Here is an 18,346-nt window from a genome sequence, read left to right on the forward strand (position 1 = left end):
CCACCCTTACGCTAATGCAGAGAGAGAGAGAGAAAGAGAGAGAAAGAGTGTGTGAAAGGGACAGAGAGAAATCAGCCATTGAGATCGACTGCCCCGCAATTTAATCTTGCTGAAGACTGCAGAAATGTAATTGTGTCCAGCGCTGCTCCGAAAGCTTTAGATTATTGTTCCAGCAGCAGAAAAACAGGGACAAACATAAAAGATGCAGCACTCCATGCTTCGATGTCAACACTGAACTGATAAAGTCAGGAGTGAAGGATGGCAGGAGAAGACCCGGCTTTTATTGCTGCGTATGAAAAGGAAATGAATGTCTGGCTGAATGAAAAAACCCTCCCTCCCTCCCTTTCATTGGTGTCTTTCTACACACGAGTAGGCTGGTTTTATTAGAGCACGTTGACATCTCTATTCCTTGACTGGATCTAATCTGGACATTAGTTGTTGTAGCCTTGGAAACGTGAAATCTTACCCTGAGAAGTGGCATAGGAGGCCATTCATAACTCATCTCAAACCAGGTTGTCAATTTTCACCAGTTTTCATTGTCCCGCTCTGAAAACAAACAAAATAAACTCTGTCTTATGTGAACATCCTCGCTCTCTCTCTCTCTCTCTAGTCAGAGGACAACACTTCTCCCATGATCCAGAGTGTTTCAGGTTACTGCCCTGCCTTGCCCATCCTGCCGTGGTTCTCTCTCTGCTGACGCCATGCCCAGCTGGGAGTTTCATAACACAAGCTTGTGCCTTTCAGTTGGGTAGGTACTCTATCCAGAACCATATAAATCTATCTATGGCGTCTGTGACTCCGTCTACCTGGCTTTGACTCCACCTGTCTTTGACTCCATCTATGCCTTTCTCTATCATGTATCAATGTATATCTCCAAGGCCATTAGAAGAATATAGAGGACACTATAGGACTATGAGGTTTGTTTGGTTGGAAAAATACAGTACTTTATAGAATGCTTCGGAAATTGATTTAAAACATCTTGCGAAACTGTTACTAGGCAGGTTTCCATTGACCCAGGTTTATTCGACAAACGCAATGTCGCAAAAAATATATTATATTATATATTATTATATTAACGCGCAATTTGCCTAAATGGGTAATGGAAACCCTTCAACCACAATATTTTCATTCGACACTAGGTTTTTGAGATATATAGTTTTTAGGTGTGACATCCTTACGTCAAGCTGTTTTCAAAGTTCAATGGAAACGCACCCTAGCAGGTAATTGTCGCATCTATTTTCTATGCAAACTTTCTAAATGTTGACAGAAAAATCACTGGACAAGTTAATGGAAACATAGCTAATGATGCTGCCTTGTTCTTTTGCATACGTGTTCATTTAAAATAGTTTTCTTCACATCAGTGTTTGTAACTGGCCTCCCAAGTGACGCAGCGGTCTAAGGCACTGCATCGCAGTACTAGAGGCATCACTACAGATCTGGGTTCGAGCCTGGGCAGTGTCGTAGCCGGCTGCAACCGGGAGTCCCATGAGGCGGTGCAAAATTGGCCCAGCGTCGTCCGGGTTAGGGGAGGGTTTGTCTGGCTGGGATGTCCTTGTCCCATCTCGCTCTAGCAATGCCATGTGGCGGCCGGGCACATGCATGCTGACTTATGTCGCCAGCTGTACGGTGTTTCCTCCGAAGCTGGCTTTTGGGTTAAGCGAGCAGTGTGTCAAGAAGCAGTGCGGCTTGGCGGGGTTGTCTTACGGAGGATGCATGGCTTTCAACCGTCGCCTCTCCTGAGTCCGTACGGGAGTTGCAGTGATGGGACAAGACTGTAACTACCATCTGGATATCACGAAAAAGGGTTAAAAGAAAAAAAAAGATAAAAAAATGTGCTGTCCTGTCATCCCATCTCATCCCCTCTTCCCACTAATTGATGTGATGATTCCGTTGCTTATATTTGTATATCTCCATTAGAGCTACATATGTCTGTATTTCTATCTTAATTAGTGCTAAATCAAAAGAGGTTTGTTTTAAGCATCTGGTGTATCAGATTCAGATCTGATGCTTGAGTGAATCTTGTTATAAAGGGAAGAATACTGCACCTAGTGTTCGGTGTTGTTACGTCATTAAAGTTTGCTGGAGCTTTTTGCGCATAAAGGCAATGACTCATAGTTTGGTCCAAAACAGAACTGAAGCCAAAACCTAGTCATTTAACATCTGCTCAAGAAACCAAGCAAGACATTGTAGTCTCAGCAAATTAAAATGCTCACACGTAGGCTAATTTCATGGTTCTGCTCTGGCAGTATTATTTGTTTATCTTCACCACTATCACTACCTCTCCATTGCGATGTATTTCATCAACATCTCACATACAAATAAGATAGATATGTTCTGATACATCCCAATTTTGGGTGTATGGTAAATATCAGAGATATAAACCAAGCCATCCCTAGGTGGGGTAATAAAATATATGTTATAAGGCCTGTTGTGCCAGTCAGGGGCCAGGCTGAGGGGTGGCAGTGTGCTGGTCTCATGCTGTCATCTACCCCGCAAATAAAGAGGGAGAAATAAAATTGAGAGGTCCATTAAACGGAGAGGGGGAGGCCGACATCTATTACTCGGCCCTCCAGTGTGTACCGCTATGCTTCAAGGCACATAGAGCAGAGCACACATTAGTTCCAATAATTTGTTATTGATTCACTTTCTGACCCTCAGTTCTTTAAGAACACTACCAATGGACAGAGAGATTCCAGATTGCTATGGGGCCCGTTCTACAGATAAAATAGAATTTACTGGTTCCTTCTTATAGCCTCTTGTTAATTGAACCCACTGTTCATTTCCGGCCAGTCTCATCGGTGTCATTCAACAAGTGTCCAAATGACATTGCTGTGTGACCAATGATTCAGCACAGGAGATTGGATATATTGTTAGGAGTAAACCATTGGTCATCAATGATCGTCATGCCCAGGTAGCAATTGAAGATTGCTAATGACATAGTACCGCCGATGGTACTTCCTTTGCTGGCAGTGTGTCATCATGAGGTAGCCATACCATCTATTGTAGCTTTACTGATCACCAAAGACAGAGCTGAGATAATAACCTCGGACTAGAACTCATCATGTTGTTATTGACGAGCTCCCAATGACTGTCACTGTGTTTTCTCACTACAGTGGCTGTGGGGAGAGACTAATCACTGTGTGCACCAACAGGGTCCAATGTTCAGGCAGACAGAGGACATGTCTCCTATGACCAATAACCCTGGGCAGCTATCACTCACTTCAAAAGGAATGGTCACAATGACAAAGTCAGGGAATCAGTTGGGAAGCCCTAAGCTGCTTGACATGTGTTAAATGAAATATGATGGCATGGGTCTGAACAGCCTTTGTGACCTGAGGGGAGAGCAAAGGGTCCACTGGAAGAGGTTCAGTGATGATAGCCAAGCCGTGGGTTTAAGATGAAGTGGAGGATCTTCTGTGTCGTTAGGAGAAGTGCCTCTATGCTGTTGTAACTCATGGTTAAATATTAAAGAACCCACTGGCGTCTGACTGCACATTCTATTTACTGCCTCCTACAACCGTCCATCCTAGAGCCAGAGAGAGACGCTTTCTCTGAGATGGGTCTCAGGAAGGACATTGCTATGCTATTTTCATTACTGGTATTGTTCTGGAAGACCATTTTGTTGTAATTATGTAATGTCCAGGGACGTACTGTAGCGGTAAAATTCAACATTATGAATGGCGTCAGCAGATAAAATAAAAGAACAATGCTTCAAAACACACCTTAAGGTGTTCAAAGAGGCCACGGAGAGAAGGAGGGTCATGAAAAGGAAGAGAGAACAAGGGAAAGAGAGAGAATGGGGGAGAGAAAGAGAGAGAACGGGGGAGAGAAAGAGAGAGATGCTTTAAAGTGCAGCATATTAAAGATTCATATTCAGGGACAGTCTGTACCACAGTATTTTCAGCCCCCAAAGCCCTCAGCTGTACAGCTAAATAGCATCAATAGACTCTTAAGCAATTAGCATCAGAAGGAATACTTTCAACCATTTTTGAAGAGTTTTGATGATTCACTGGATATAGCTTCTAATGTATAGTATCATGAATGTAACATTACTGAAGTTGTCCTTTTTATTTAAAATTCATATTTTCTTGCCACAAATGCAATCGTCTGCGTAGATTGCAGGCAATGATTTTGTATGTGTACAAGCATTAGCATATTCTATGGCTTTTTCTCGTTTGGGCAAAAGTCCGTCCTCCTTCCTCTCTCCTCTGTGACCCAGAAACCGATAAGTGGCCGAGTGGTCGAGGAGTGCCAATTCGTTAGCAGGCAAACGGAAGACGGTCCTCCCCTCTATAGCCTCCCTTTGGCGAAGAAGCACAAGTGTACCTTACCGCGGAAAAGTTTTGATATCTGCCAAACATCCTTTGAATCAGCTGTTGTATTGTCGCAGGAGAAAAGCATGCAGACATTTAAAAACGATCTGGTACTAATCATTTTTAATTATTACATCATTTTAATCATTTACTTATTTAGTTTTTATCACTTTACAAGTTTTTTGAAATCCACTCTTGTAAACATAATTTGCCTGATGACAAGCGAGTGGAAAAGGAGCTTATTTCAAATAAGAGCATTTTCATCTCCATTCACATTCCTCACCACCTCTCCTCGATTACCTTTGACCTTTTTTAAAAGGAGGCTAGAGAGGTTGGAGGAGTGAGGATGCAGGAGTGAGGATGCAGGAGTTGAGCAAATCTAATTGAGAAAAGGCCGGTCAGTCAATTTCCTCACTCGATAGTGGAGGGCACACTATGAAAACAATCCACTGGTCCTGGCTCTCAACTCACAGTAAATTGAACTAACCACATAATGTCCCTGGTACATACAAAGAGCATTGAGTAAGTATTTGGCATTTGATTAATGTATTTGTTTTATAACAATCAGCATTTCTCCAAATAGATTGACCATCAAATTCAAACAGATTAAATTACCTTTAAATATTTTGAATGAATCTATTTAGTTATATTTGTTTTGGGGTTTTACTTTATGCATGAAGTATTGCTACCTGGTTTTAACATAGTCCTGGTGTTTTCTCTTTTTAGAATCTACATATTGTCCCTGTATAGATCATCAGACGTACAGGATTGAAAACAACATTCTCTCGACCGTTCAACAGGGACAAACTGTCAGATTGTCAAGATGAAAGTAAACCTTCGATTGTGTTATTTTCCCTTGGACATCTAAGTTAGCTACAGAACCTGTTGCAGCAAAGCATTGATGTTTCGTCCCGTAGCTTAATATCGAGTCTCCCCTCAACCTGTCTTTTTTGATTAAACACACATTTTACCGGCAACACTTTATTGGTACACACCATATCAGCCCTATCTCAAAGCACACCAGCCATCTCAGAGATCTTATCGCCTAATCCTGTCAACTTATAAATGTTGGATATTTTGCTCTGGAGCATTTGATTTAGCTCTTACACACATACGATCTTCTTCCTGATTGTGGTCAAGATGAATGTGGAATACAGATAAAACGTAACTGAAATACCCAGGGACCTCTCTGGGCTCACTGGCCTCCTTCCTCTGTGTTCTGGTATGGAGGGTGCTTATGGGAGTCCCATTCCACCCTCCCATCTGTCCACACTTTGCATGTGACAGCAGGATAAGAGAGAGTGTAAGTGGGCTTTTTCTGGCTGTTGTCTTCTTAGGAGGAGGATAACGTGCTAACAGGCCAGCTCTGGTTATGTGATCTAAAGACAGTAATGCACCGCCGTGCTTTGCTTCTGCCTTGCATAGGCAAGATTATTATTGATAAATAATGCATATGTTCCTTTCCACTGCAGGAAGCAACCTGTCCCCTCACACACACTCCCTCAGTAAAGCCCAGCTAAGTAGAGCAATATAACCTACACTAATTTAGCTGCAGCATCACATCAATTCTGTGATCTATGTAGTATGCTGTTCCTGTCCATTAGTGTTCTGTATTTTGTCATATTCTATGTTTTGTGTGGACCCCAGGAAGAATAGCTGCTGCTTCTTCAACAGAGGATCCAAATAAAAATCGTATAGCACAGCAACAAACTCTTGGTACATTCTTTGATTTAAACAACATTCTCTCATCCGTAGCAACTTTTGCTGCACACTACAGTAAAAATGAATCGCACTGGAATCTGTGGCAATCGCTTTCATGAGTATCTTCGCAATATTACAGTATATTGGAAACAAACATAAAATGTCAAAATATGCATTTCACTGTTAGTCTACACCTGTTGTTTACGAAGCATGTGACAAATCAAATTTTATATGATTTAAAGTTTTTTTTTTGCATTTGTTTTCACATCCTTGCTATTCTTGTCATGATTTCTTACCCTAACAGTGGTTTTCCTGGTTAAATAAATGAATAATAATACAAAAAATGTAAGTATCAAATACATTTTCATTGGCAATGCTACATTAATGACATTTCAGGGAAAAGTGTATCTGAAATATATCTATTGATTGTGTAATATCACCCGTAATCTATCTTGCTGAAATGGAGTTTCTTCCTCAGTGTCCTCATTTATTTGAAGACAGTGTTTACTGCATTTGCTTATCTGTAAGGTTTTCCCAAAACTACCCTGGAATGATTTCTGTTTTAAGATATGAAAAAAGTGCTGAAAAGTGCAGGGCTTTTTGAGATCGCATCCTCAGCCTTTGCCTCCAGCCTTTTTTCTAGGATAAAAACACCAGCAAATATTCTATCAGAATCTAATCTAAAATCAAGAGAAAATAATGCATTTGAAATGAAAAAACAGCAACAAACAAACAAAAATGTGTCATCTTACCAGTGTTGGCATCAAAACAGTAATTCCTCCTTTAGATAAAGACCAAAACATCCCATAAAATAGGTTCAAATCCAGGACTGGGGCCTATGGTAGTAAAGTAACAGAGGATACCCTCCTTTAGCTTCAGTGTACAGCTCAGGAACAGATTAGGGTCCGTGCCTGCTATCCGCCCCACTCATCAAAGGAGGAGCTCCCTATCCCTGATCACGCCCACCCCATCACACTCACAATGGTAGAGTCCACCCAACCTCTCTGCAACAACAAGCTCACACCTCTTCCCCGGCAGGAAGGAGAGACACACTACTGAGCTGAATTGTGCGTGTGTGTGTGCGTGCGTGCGTGCGTGTGATGGAGGGAGAGTGAAAATGAGAGGAGAGCAGAGATGTGGAGGAGGGATTGAGGCTGGCAGATGGGTGGCTGGTGATACCTAGTCAGTTGCACAACTAACTGCATTCAACCAAAATGTGTCTTCCGCACTTAACGCAACCCTTCTGAAACAAAGAGGTGCGGGGGGCTGCCTTAATCAATGTCCATGGCATCGGCACCTGGGCAGCAGGTGTTGTTGGGGGGTTAACTGCCGTGTTAATTTTTCCACCAGATATACGAACCAGCGACCTTTCGTTTAGTAGCCCAATGCTCCTAACAGCTAGGTTTTCTGCTGCCTCTGTGACACGTGTTGGCTTAGGTTAAAGTGGAAATGGATGATCTTGCTGTACTCCTACAATAGACAGTGGGAGGAGAGGCAGCTCAGCTCAGAGCTGCTGTTTGTCTTGTGACACTTTCAGATGCGTTTTCAGGAGCAGGAGTTCAGCAGTGTCACACAGGACAGGTGAATTACTGCAGGCCATCTACAGTATGCTGCTCTGGCTCCTCTCTAAGATGGAGTGATGTTACACACAGGAGGATGCGGCTGGCAGCATACTGTCAAATACAACTGTAGGCTTCCACACTCAACTGAACCTTGAATGTTTTACAATAGTGCTTTAAAAAAAACATATTTTAGCGGTTTGTATGCTAAAGCGTGGCAGGTAATTGAAGCTACCCTGTCATATTTCTCGTTCATCTTAATTGATGAGAGTCCCTTGGGTAGAATTGTACAGTGATAAATAACCAGCTATTATAATGGAATAAAAGCTTGCTGTCAGGATTAGATTAAACAGCCACACTGGCCCACAGATTTCTGTCCAGAGCTGTTTACCTGATCCAGATCAGCAGGCCCTCTATTCTCACCTTTCTGTCTGCCTAACTGTGGATGAGTGTGTGTGTGTGTGTGTGTGTGTGGGGGGGGGGGGGGGGGGTAAAGCACCAAAGGCAGTCCATATGGAGCAGCACCCACTGTGCTCATTAAAAGGCTTGGCACAGGGGGACCCTGGTCCTTGACTTTCACAGACAGATGATGTGGCTGCTGTTTACTCTGCCAGAAGACCTATGCTGTACTGAATAAAGGTAGTTGTCTTCTAAGATTCAGAAAGTTGTCTTGACTTAATATGGTGAGTCCATAAGATGGTCATTCAGGATGTCAAGTTATCTGACAAATTCCAACTACATAATGTACATAACGTTCAATAAAAATAGTTTGACTGGAAATGGCATCTGTGAGATGAAATAGCCAGTCTGTCTAGAACACAGTTAATTTCTCCTATTACCAGTGACATTCAACTGAACATTTGAATGAATTACATTCTCTGTCTCTGATGAGCCATGAAAAGCACAGAACGAGAATAAAATGTTGGTACTTCCTATCCTCAGACTATCCTCAGATTGGTCATCAATAATTCAAATATCAGCATTCGCATCCATCTCTTGTATATTAACTGTCTACGATGATGTATGTACTGTACATGCTTCTCAAATGGTGTAGTGGGACTTCCGCTATCGTCCTAAAATGGAGTTCTGCCCTAACTGCACAGCTGTGATGTGGGTGATTCCCCCTAAGCCCCTCCCTGTAGCCAGGCAGCCAGGCATACAGGCAGGCAGGAGGGCCCACCCCTGGAGAGGGCCAGTTGGTTTGTCCTGCTGCTGCCTACTAGGACATCATTATGGAGAGTAGATGGCCAACACAGCATAGGGGGAAAGATCCCTAATCCCCATGCCATATAATTCTGATCGAAAGAGGATTAATTCCAACAGATAGTCAGTCAGGCGGAAGAACCATCCACTAAATATATTTAATAGACTGTCTTCATTATTGACAATTACTTTACTACAGTATAGTACATTTATAAAAAAAAATATTTAACCTTTATCCATTCACAAACCTCATTCTTACCGGTCTGACGTAAAATAACTATATGCCATCCGGTCCAATTTACCCTCCACCCTGAGAGCAAACCAACACGTCCAGTTGTTGTAGTCGTCAACACAGGATCGATAAGTGTTGATTCCAACCGACCCCGTGTATCTGTTTGCTTTTCAGGCAGGATGCTCTCTGAGGTAGATATAGGGATTATGCTGGGTACACACTAGGGGTATAAATCAGCGTTTTATTATTCTCAGTGGTTTGAATGAGTTGAGTTCAATTCATAATTCCTGGCTGGTTTATATTTCTCCAGTGGTCATCCATCATCCTTTGTATGCATAACCACTTTGATTATATCAGTGCGGCTGCATTTCATTAAACCTCATAGGGATCACTATGCCCGCCGCCTCAAGATATTCTGCCATAGAATTCGTTTATATGCAGATGACAAAATGCTACATTGCTTGAGATGGTATCAGTGACTGGTTAACTGGTAGGAGAGAGAGGGAGAGAGGGAGAAAAAATATATCAGCCTGTAGGGGGAGGGTCCTGGAGGAATGGGGCGGGTGTTTAAACCCACACCAGCATCATCAAATCCCTCTGAACAGATTGGTGCAGCAGGGCTTCAACATGAATCATTGAGCTGTCTCCCTCCATACTATGCTGCCTGCCACTCTGCAGGCCCTGACACAAATCATCATTACAATCCAGTGGGGCAGAGTCCCCCCTCCCTCTGGCTCTCCCTTTCCCTCACTCCATCTCTCCCTCCCTTTCTCTCTCATAAATCAGCGTGGACCCAGATGAGCATCTCTCTCTATTCTTCTGCGGAGCCTATCATCTCTCCTGGATCAACCGCCGTTAAAAAGGGATAATGTATGCTTTACTACCGTCAGCTGTACTACCACTTTACCTCCCTCCCAACAGATCATTATCTACAAACAGATGGCAGTGACCAGATAAGACAGGCCCATTTGGCATCAACCCCTCAAAACAGGGTAATTAACACCCAATGGGCATTTACCAGTAAATTACACAAGTTAATTTATAATTATTATCCAGAAATATACAATGACTCCCCCCCCCCGATCAGACCTGCTGTAGATATCCTAGATACACAATTACCTTACCTAACTTTGTATTTTTTTATTTCCCTGGTTTATAACCCCCTCTGGACGCCACATAAATAATGATCAGGCCTTGTAATGTCTGCCTCCCCTTGATCTAGCCCAGGGAAAAGAGGGTGATTCTTAAAAGACCTAAAAGGGAACAGAGAGCGCTACCTGCCTGACAACCATGCCCATGAGAGAGACCAGGTGCCGAGGTGTGGGGGCGGAGTGTCTATTCTCCTGCTCTTTACACAGCTGAAAGGCACTAGGGCAGGTGAATGAATGACGACACCCACTGCACTAGCGCTGCGCTGGCTACACAGTATGTTAGTAGGGACACCAAGGGCCACCTGTGGTAATTTTCTTCAATAACTATATTATGTAAGTAATGAATAAGTCATCTTTGATATAGTACAATGGCAGCTCTTTCTAATACTGTATTATGTCATGCGTGTCAAATACTACTAGTATCATATAAACGTGTACTGCTGGAACATGTTAGGATAAACAGGAAACGCTCCTATCCATACCATATCAAAACCACTTAAAATATATATTTTGAATGGTGCCCATATCACTATGATCTTGTTAAAGCATTACTCTGATATATATCTGGTGTATTCAAATATCCTGAGAGCATAACCCTTCATTACAAATGGGATGTAGGGACGTAACACCAGCTCCAGCAGCTCTTGACCTGTTGATTGGTAATCCCTATAATTATGTTATGGGGTGTGTGAGCTGAATGAAAACTATGATAATGATGGACTGCATATTTTTGAGCCGCGTTAGCTGCCCTGTAGGGTCAATGGCCTCTGTGTCCCCGTCTTAGCCCTCATACATAATTTCTATGATTAATTACCTGGTACTGAGGCTGCGTTTACACAGGCAGCCCAATTCCTATATTTTGCCCAATAATTGGCTAAATATCTGGGCCGGTTTCCCAAAAGCATCTTAAGGCTAAGTTCATCATTAGAACCTTTGTAGGTGCATCGTTAAATCTGTTTCCTAAAACCATTGTTACTAAAATTGCACTTGAACCCGCTAGTTATTTACCAACTGCCTCAGACCACTTGTAGAAAAGCTAAGTGGGTCGTTAGATGCTTTAATGCCCTTCCGCTTCACTTTATGCCCAGAAGGGTCGTGTTCCCCTGCTCACATATTACGTGTTTGTTTTTCATGAATCGTTTGGGATACGTGGATAACTCACCTCCCAATTAACTCCAGCAAAAGAAATGGCTTGAGAATCAATAGATTTTCTATTTGTATTAGTTTTGTACATCCAAGTGATACCCATCAATCCACAGCCTTTGTTAGGATAGTGGACTGTGGATGGAATAATGTGTTCTCATAGTTCCATCTGAAAAATGGATGTGCTTCATACATTTTCCTTTGAATAACTGGGACATTGCTGGATGCACTGAGGAAATGAAGGCTTGAATCAGAAACATCAGTACCTGTCTCAAGTCTATATCAGTTCTCTCAATACTCTTTATCCTTTCAGGCAGCCCATCTCATTATGTTTTGAGAAACATAAAGACATTCCACTCCTTTTTAATCTAACCATTTTCACAATCATGGGATGTTAATGTTACGAAGGGAATTCAAATAAACAATGTGATCAAGATTCATGAAATGCAGTGATACTGCAACCCCAACCCTACTGCATCAGAGCACAACCAACACCACAACTAAACCCAGAGTTCTTCAAGACTGAATGATACAAATCTGAATATTCACAAATATAATTCGAATACAAATAGAGAATATTAGCAAATCAAAGTTGCAATAAGCTACAGGTGAATCCCCACCTTGGGACTGTGCAAGTGAATCTCCTGACCAACTGCAACAGCGCTGTCTTTATGCAACATTATAAATTCTGCCTTACATAAAAAACCAACAATAAATTGAAATTGTATATGAAAACCTGTTCATGTATCAATTTATCGATTGATCTTTCTACGGAGTCAGAATTGTCATCAGTAGTGATAATAGAGTAATGAGTCAAGAGGGAATGCTTCAAAGACATGGGATTATGCTGCAGTATGTTTTCCATAAGTACACTGATATTCCCACAGCAGTTACGTAATGAGGAACCTCTGTAAAATCATCATGCAGAACTTACTGTACACCCAGTGAGTCCAACAAGTATTGATTTGCTTTTTAAAAAACCTTACAATAAGTTGAGTGCTGTTTATTTTTTGTAAAAGCAAGAGAATATGGAATTTTGTTTACCTTCATCCCTGAGATTGGAAGACCCCTGCACGGCATTCACTTTGTATTGGAGGGTCCTCCCGGTCCAGCAGAATGATGCAGAGAGAGCGAGAGAGGTGAAAGGGAGGGAGAAAGGAGTGTGGAGTATTAGAGCAGTGGAGTTTCTTGATGCAGTCTGGGCACTAGCTGAATGCTAATCAGATAGTGGAGGCCTTTCCCCATGAGTGGAGGAGAGCAGAGCAGACCCCCTCCATATATCTCCCTGTAACACCCACTCACAACCAGAATCCTGCCCAGTCAGCACTATCCACTGGCTGGATCAGACCATAGACCCACTGCCAGCCTGCATCTAACTCTTGACTGACTGCTCATACTGTAACAAGGGTTGTATGTACCCGTATGGCAGGTAGAGCCAGGTATCCTACAGGCAAAGTACACTCTCTATGGGAACAAACAGGATCAAACTAAGAACTGCAACCTTATATTTTCAACAAAAAAATGCATTTCTATTATATACTGTATTTGTTGTATCACCAACTCCAGAAGCCCAGGGTCTCTGACTGCATGCAGTTCACAGCTAAATAATGTATCAATATCAACGTGACATTACACACTGGCTGCTGCAGGGCCATGCTGGCGTCTGTCATACATTATTGCAGAGTACAGCTTGTAGCAGTCATCTTTCATATTGTCTGCAGCGTGGATGGGCATTCCACATCACATACCACCACCACCATGCTGAAGAATTTATACATCAAATCAAAATTGAATTTTATTGGTCACATACACATGTTTAGCAGATATTATTGCTGGTTTAACGAAATGATTGTACCAGAACCTGGTACAAGCATTTCTGGAGTTGTTTATGGCACACCCCTTATCTCTGAATGTGTAAGTTTGATTCCTGTTTTGTGTAATCAGAGATGGAGGTACTGACATAGGGGTAACTTAAACTGGTTTCCATTTTATTGCCATGTTATTATCCCTCTTTTCTGTAATGTAAGGTGTTATCGAAAAATTGCTGTTTTATAGTGTAGTCTTTGAGAGAAAGAATATGTTGTTTAAGAACATATTCACTCCATAACTTCAGGTGTAATAATGCTGCCTTCAACGCAAAAGATGAAATGTGTGCAGTCTTGTGTACTACAGTCTTGCAGCAACAGACTATATTAGATTCATTGTTCACGGGTAGATCACTTGAATACAAGCAATATAAAATGTCATGTGGCAAGCAACTAGATGTAAATTGGGGTTTTTAAACTGTCAACCATTGAAACCAAAGACTAAATGCAGGCCCGGAGCCAGGATAAGGTGACTAAGGGAGCAGTTGTAAATGTCAATGGGGGCACAATTTTTGGGGTTCTTGCATTGGAATTATATTGAATTCTGCTTATATCACACTATACCACAATAAACAAAGTTCAAATGCCGAGATTCCGAGACCATTGAGTGCTTTTGAAGTGACAGATTGCCACGAAATCTGTAGCCTTTCTCCGCTGCGCTGTATCAGCACAATGGACAGCGCCCTACACACTAAAGCAAGGCCATTTTGATAATGAATATAGGTTACAAGATAGACTGTTTGTAATAGGTGAATTACCCTATGTGAATGCAGCCATACACACCGCTGTCTTACCAAAATAATGCAATTTAAATGTTGAACGTAGTAGCCTAGTTATTCATGCATGCAAACACTGAATAGCAGTTTGGCTTAGAATACCGACAACTGCGAATGCAAACGAATGAATGCAAACAGAACAAAACAGAGCTACCAAGTAGGCATAGAAAACAAAATATCAGATCGATAAAGGCATGACACAATCTATATTTTACATTAATAGTAAACAAACACGGTAAACAAAAGGTGAATGGAGATCCAAATAAACAAAACATACCCTACAGCCTACTACAGTGAAATGCAGCCATCCACAGCTGTCCTGTCAAATACATAGACCTATAGGTCGATTCAAACATGGAAATCATGAGTTGTAATACAGCACGATACACTTCTGTGAATCAAATTCAGCCCACATAATCAATTAAGCAATTCCAGCTTACCATAAACACATTTCCAATTCGTACAGTACCATTCATAACCACGAAAACCAATAGGCTACCAAAAAAGTCTATTATGGTTATCTATTTCTATGGTGAAACATACCGATATGTAGCTATACGCAGGGGCGTCATTTGGGTTCTTGCATTGAAATTAGCTCATTTCCCCCCAACATCGGACCGGGCAACGAATTGAAAAGTTGACAGGTACGTTTTTTATTTATTTTATTTTACTGGACGACTAGCCAACTAGTCAACTATCTAGTAAACACTTCGCATACGAGGTTGGTGTCTCTTTTTTGAACAAATTAAACAGATATATCTTGTAATTGAACAAAATAGTAAGGTGGCCAATATGCCGATGATAAAGGATGTATTTATTTGCTAAAACACTTATCAAAAAGCTGATAGTAGTAGTATTTCCACTGAAATGTCAAACATGCTAATTGTAACCCATTAGCTAACTTTTTTACGACACCAATAATCACAAAACATTGATGGCTTGATCACAAGATAACATTATTGAAGGCAATATATTTTTTAAATGCTGTTGAATATGCTGATAATACGGATTGTTACGTTATATTGAATTCTGCTTACAGTTGAAGTCGGAAGTTTACATACACCTTAACCAAATACATTTGAACTCAGTTTCACAATTCCTGACATTTAATCCTAGTAAAAATTCCCTGTTTTAGGTCAGTTAGGATCACCACTTTATTGTAAGAATGTGAAATGTCAGAACAATAGTAGAGAATGATTTATTTCAGCTTTTCTTTCTTTCATCACATTCCCAATGGGTTAGAAGTTTACATACACTAAATTAGTATTTGTTAGCATTGCCTTTAAATTGTTTAACTTGGGTCAAACATTTCGGGTAGCCTTCCCACAAGCTTCACACAATAAGTTGGGTGAATTTTGGCTCATTCCTCTAGACAGAACTGGTGTAACTGAGTCTGGTTTGTAGGCCTCCTTGCCACAATTGCTCTATAGGATTGAAGTCAGGGCTTTGTGATGGCCACTCCAATACCTTGACTTTGTTGTCCTTAAGCCATTTTGCCACAACTTTGGAAGTATGCTTGGAGTCAATGTCCATTTGGAAGACCCATTACTGACCAAGCTTTAACTTCCTGACTGATATCTTGAGATGTTGCTTCAATATATCCACATAATTTTCCTACCTCATGATGCCATCTATTTTGTGAAGTGCACCAGTCCCTCCTGCAGCAAAGCACCCCCACAACATGATGCTGCCACCCCCGTGCTTCACGGTTGGGATGGTGTTCTTCGGCTTGCAAGCCTCCCCCATTTTCCTCCAAACATAACGATGGCCATTATGGCCAAACAGTTCTATTTTTGTTTCATCAGACCAGAGGACATTTCTCCAAAAAGTACGATCTTTGTCCCCATGTGCAGTTGCAAACCGTAGTCTGGCTTGGTATTGTGGTTTTGGAGCAGTGGCTTCTTCCTTGCTGAGCGGCCTTTCAGGTATGTTGATATAGGACTCGTTTTACTGTGGAAATAGATACTTTTGTACCTGTTTCCTCCAGCATCTTCACAAGTTATTTTGCTGTTGTTCTGGGATTGATTTGCACTTTTCGCACCAAGTACGTTCTTCTCTAGGAGTCAGAACGTGTCTCCTTCCTGAGCGGTATGACGGATGCGTGGTCCCATGGTGTTTATACTTGCGTACTATTGTTTGTACAGATGAATGTGGTACCTTCAGGCATTTGGAAATTGCTCCCAAGGATGAACCAGACTTATGGAGCTCTACAATTTTTTTTCTGAGGTCTTGGCTGTTTTCTTTTGATTTTCCCATGATGTCAAGCAAAGAGGCACTGAGTTTGAAGGTAGGCCTTGAAATACATCCACAGGTACACCTCCAATTGACTGAAATGATGTCAATTAGCCTATCAGAAGCTTCTAAAGCCATGACATCATTTTCTGGCATTTTCCAAGCTGTTTAAAGGCACAGTCAACTTAGTGTATGTAAACTTCTGACCCACTGGGATTGTGATACAGTGAATTATAAGTGAAATAATTTGTCTGTAAACAATTGTTGGAAAAATGACTTGTGTCATGCACAAAGTAGATGCCCTAACCGACCTGCCAAAACTATAGTTTGTTTAACAAGAAATTTGTGGAGTGGTTGAAAAACGAGTTTTAATGACTCCAATGTAAGTATATGTAAACTTCCGACTTCAACTGTATATCATGCTATACCAAAATAAACATAAAAGTTCAAATAGCTAGACCATTGAGTGCTTTTGACCAAGAAGGAACAGGTTGGCGCGACATCTCCGCTGCGCTCTACCAGCACCATGGACACACTAATGCAATGCCGTTGAAAACCAAGGCTGGCTAAGGAAGTCCTTTTGCCATTCCATACCCTAGGTTTTTGCTGAAAACACCAATATTTTGATTTAAAAAAGAACCAGCTAGATTGTTTCTTACCTTTTCAGAAGAGTTGCAGCCTCCTTGAAGCTCTGTGGAACTTCCTGAGTAATCGATCATTCCATTCTTCTCGTAAGATCCCCCTCAAATGCCAATTGTATTAGTTGAGCTTTCCTCAGGTGTAGCATATTCCTTCTGTGCTGACTGAACATGTTTGTCAAAGTGAAAAACAAGTTCTCGCATGTAGCTCTGGACGCACCAAAAGTCAATACATGTTTCAGTGCAGTAAGCACAGTCGGCATAGCGGAGAAAAGCCCAGAGAATAGTTGCAGGATATCAAGTGGGGTCCATTTGTCCTCATTGGAGCCAGAGCCGGCAATTTCAAACTCCAAAAACTAGTGGGCAACACTAAACTCAGCTTCCACCAAATTTGATTTGCGTAGATCCAGCAGTGGTTTAATGTTTTCACGTCTAGAAAGGTATGGCTCTCTCGGTCAAGGGCACGCAGGCCCTCCACCAGTTGGCTCTTATGTTAGCAGAATATTTCGGACTTCACCAATGACAGCATCCAACGGGCTGAAGAACAGTCTTTTACAGTCTCTTCTCCTCTGTCCTGGAGGCCTACGGTACTGTCCACCACGTATTACTGGTTATTTGTACTCAGCCTACATAAGGTAGTCGTTTGCTTGGAGCTGGTGGTGCATCAGTGCCTCTGGCACTCCACTGTGCCCAAATAACTTCAAACTCACTGTCACACCTCAGCTTCTCGCGCACTCCAAAGTACTGCGGACCACTTTGATTCAAAGTGTAAAAATCTGTATCGAAAAGACTGAGGATTCTGTGCACCATGGTGGCTGTAAACTTAAAGCCGGGGTCCATCACTGCCTTCAGCAGCCCTGTAGCTTTGAGTCTTACTTTGATGTCAGAGAGGAACTTTTAACAACCACTGACACAGTAGCCAGGTTTCCCCTTCTCCTTTCGCTTTGTTTGGATACTTTGGTGAAACCAATTTCTGATATCCATCGTGGCTGTTGCAGATTAGCTGGTTCGAGCTAGCTAAATATGCTAATAACACTAACGCTTTTTACAGCTAGCTAAGAAGCTAACTTAACTCTGAAATTATGGTGGGGCATGAGGCAATGTTGAGTGAAGCAGCTTCAATGGTAAATTTAACCCATAACCCTTATAAATCAAAATAAAATATTACAGGCGGAGGCACATCACCTTATTCACTTAGTCTACCACAGAAGAGAAGCGTGTTTTCACTATTTTTATGGAAACCCAAAGGATTCATACCTAATTGTCCCAGTGGCTTTCCATAGCCCCCCTACACACATGGCGCGCTCTGTCCATTGCTTACACTGTGCAGCGGAAATACAGATTTTGCTCCAACCTGTAACTCAATAATGTGTACCTTTTTGCTATTTTTATATAGGGACATAAAACTAAAACTGAGGGGGCACAAGTTTCAACTGAGGGGGCTAAGTCCCCTTTTCCCTCTCATGGAGCCGGGCCCAAGTAAATGTCTCCCATTGAAACAAACAAACATCCATTGTGTTTTAATTAAAATGA

At 41.7% G+C, this 18,346-nt stretch overlaps 1 protein-coding gene across 2 annotated transcripts in view; it reads right to left on the minus strand.

Annotated features, from left to right (window-relative positions):
- The window catches only part of LOC139539750 (synaptic vesicle glycoprotein 2B-like), a 42,029-nt gene extending 29,559 nt beyond the window's left edge, over positions 1–12,470 (minus strand). Inside the window, exon 1 of one of the 2 annotated variants that reach the window (XM_071342991.1) lies at positions 12,347–12,470. The gene's annotated coding sequence lies outside the window, so the exon portion shown is untranslated. Of the gene's footprint in view, positions 1–6,766; positions 6,941–12,346 lie in introns of those variants that run through there. The other variant, XM_071342990.1, reaches the window with a different exon arrangement.
- Between the last annotated feature and the right edge of the window lie 5,876 nt (positions 12,471–18,346).

Source organism: Salvelinus alpinus, chromosome 15 (assembly GCF_045679555.1).
Source record: "Salvelinus alpinus chromosome 15, SLU_Salpinus.1, whole genome shotgun sequence".
NCBI lineage: Eukaryota > Metazoa > Chordata > Actinopteri > Salmoniformes > Salmonidae > Salvelinus > Salvelinus alpinus.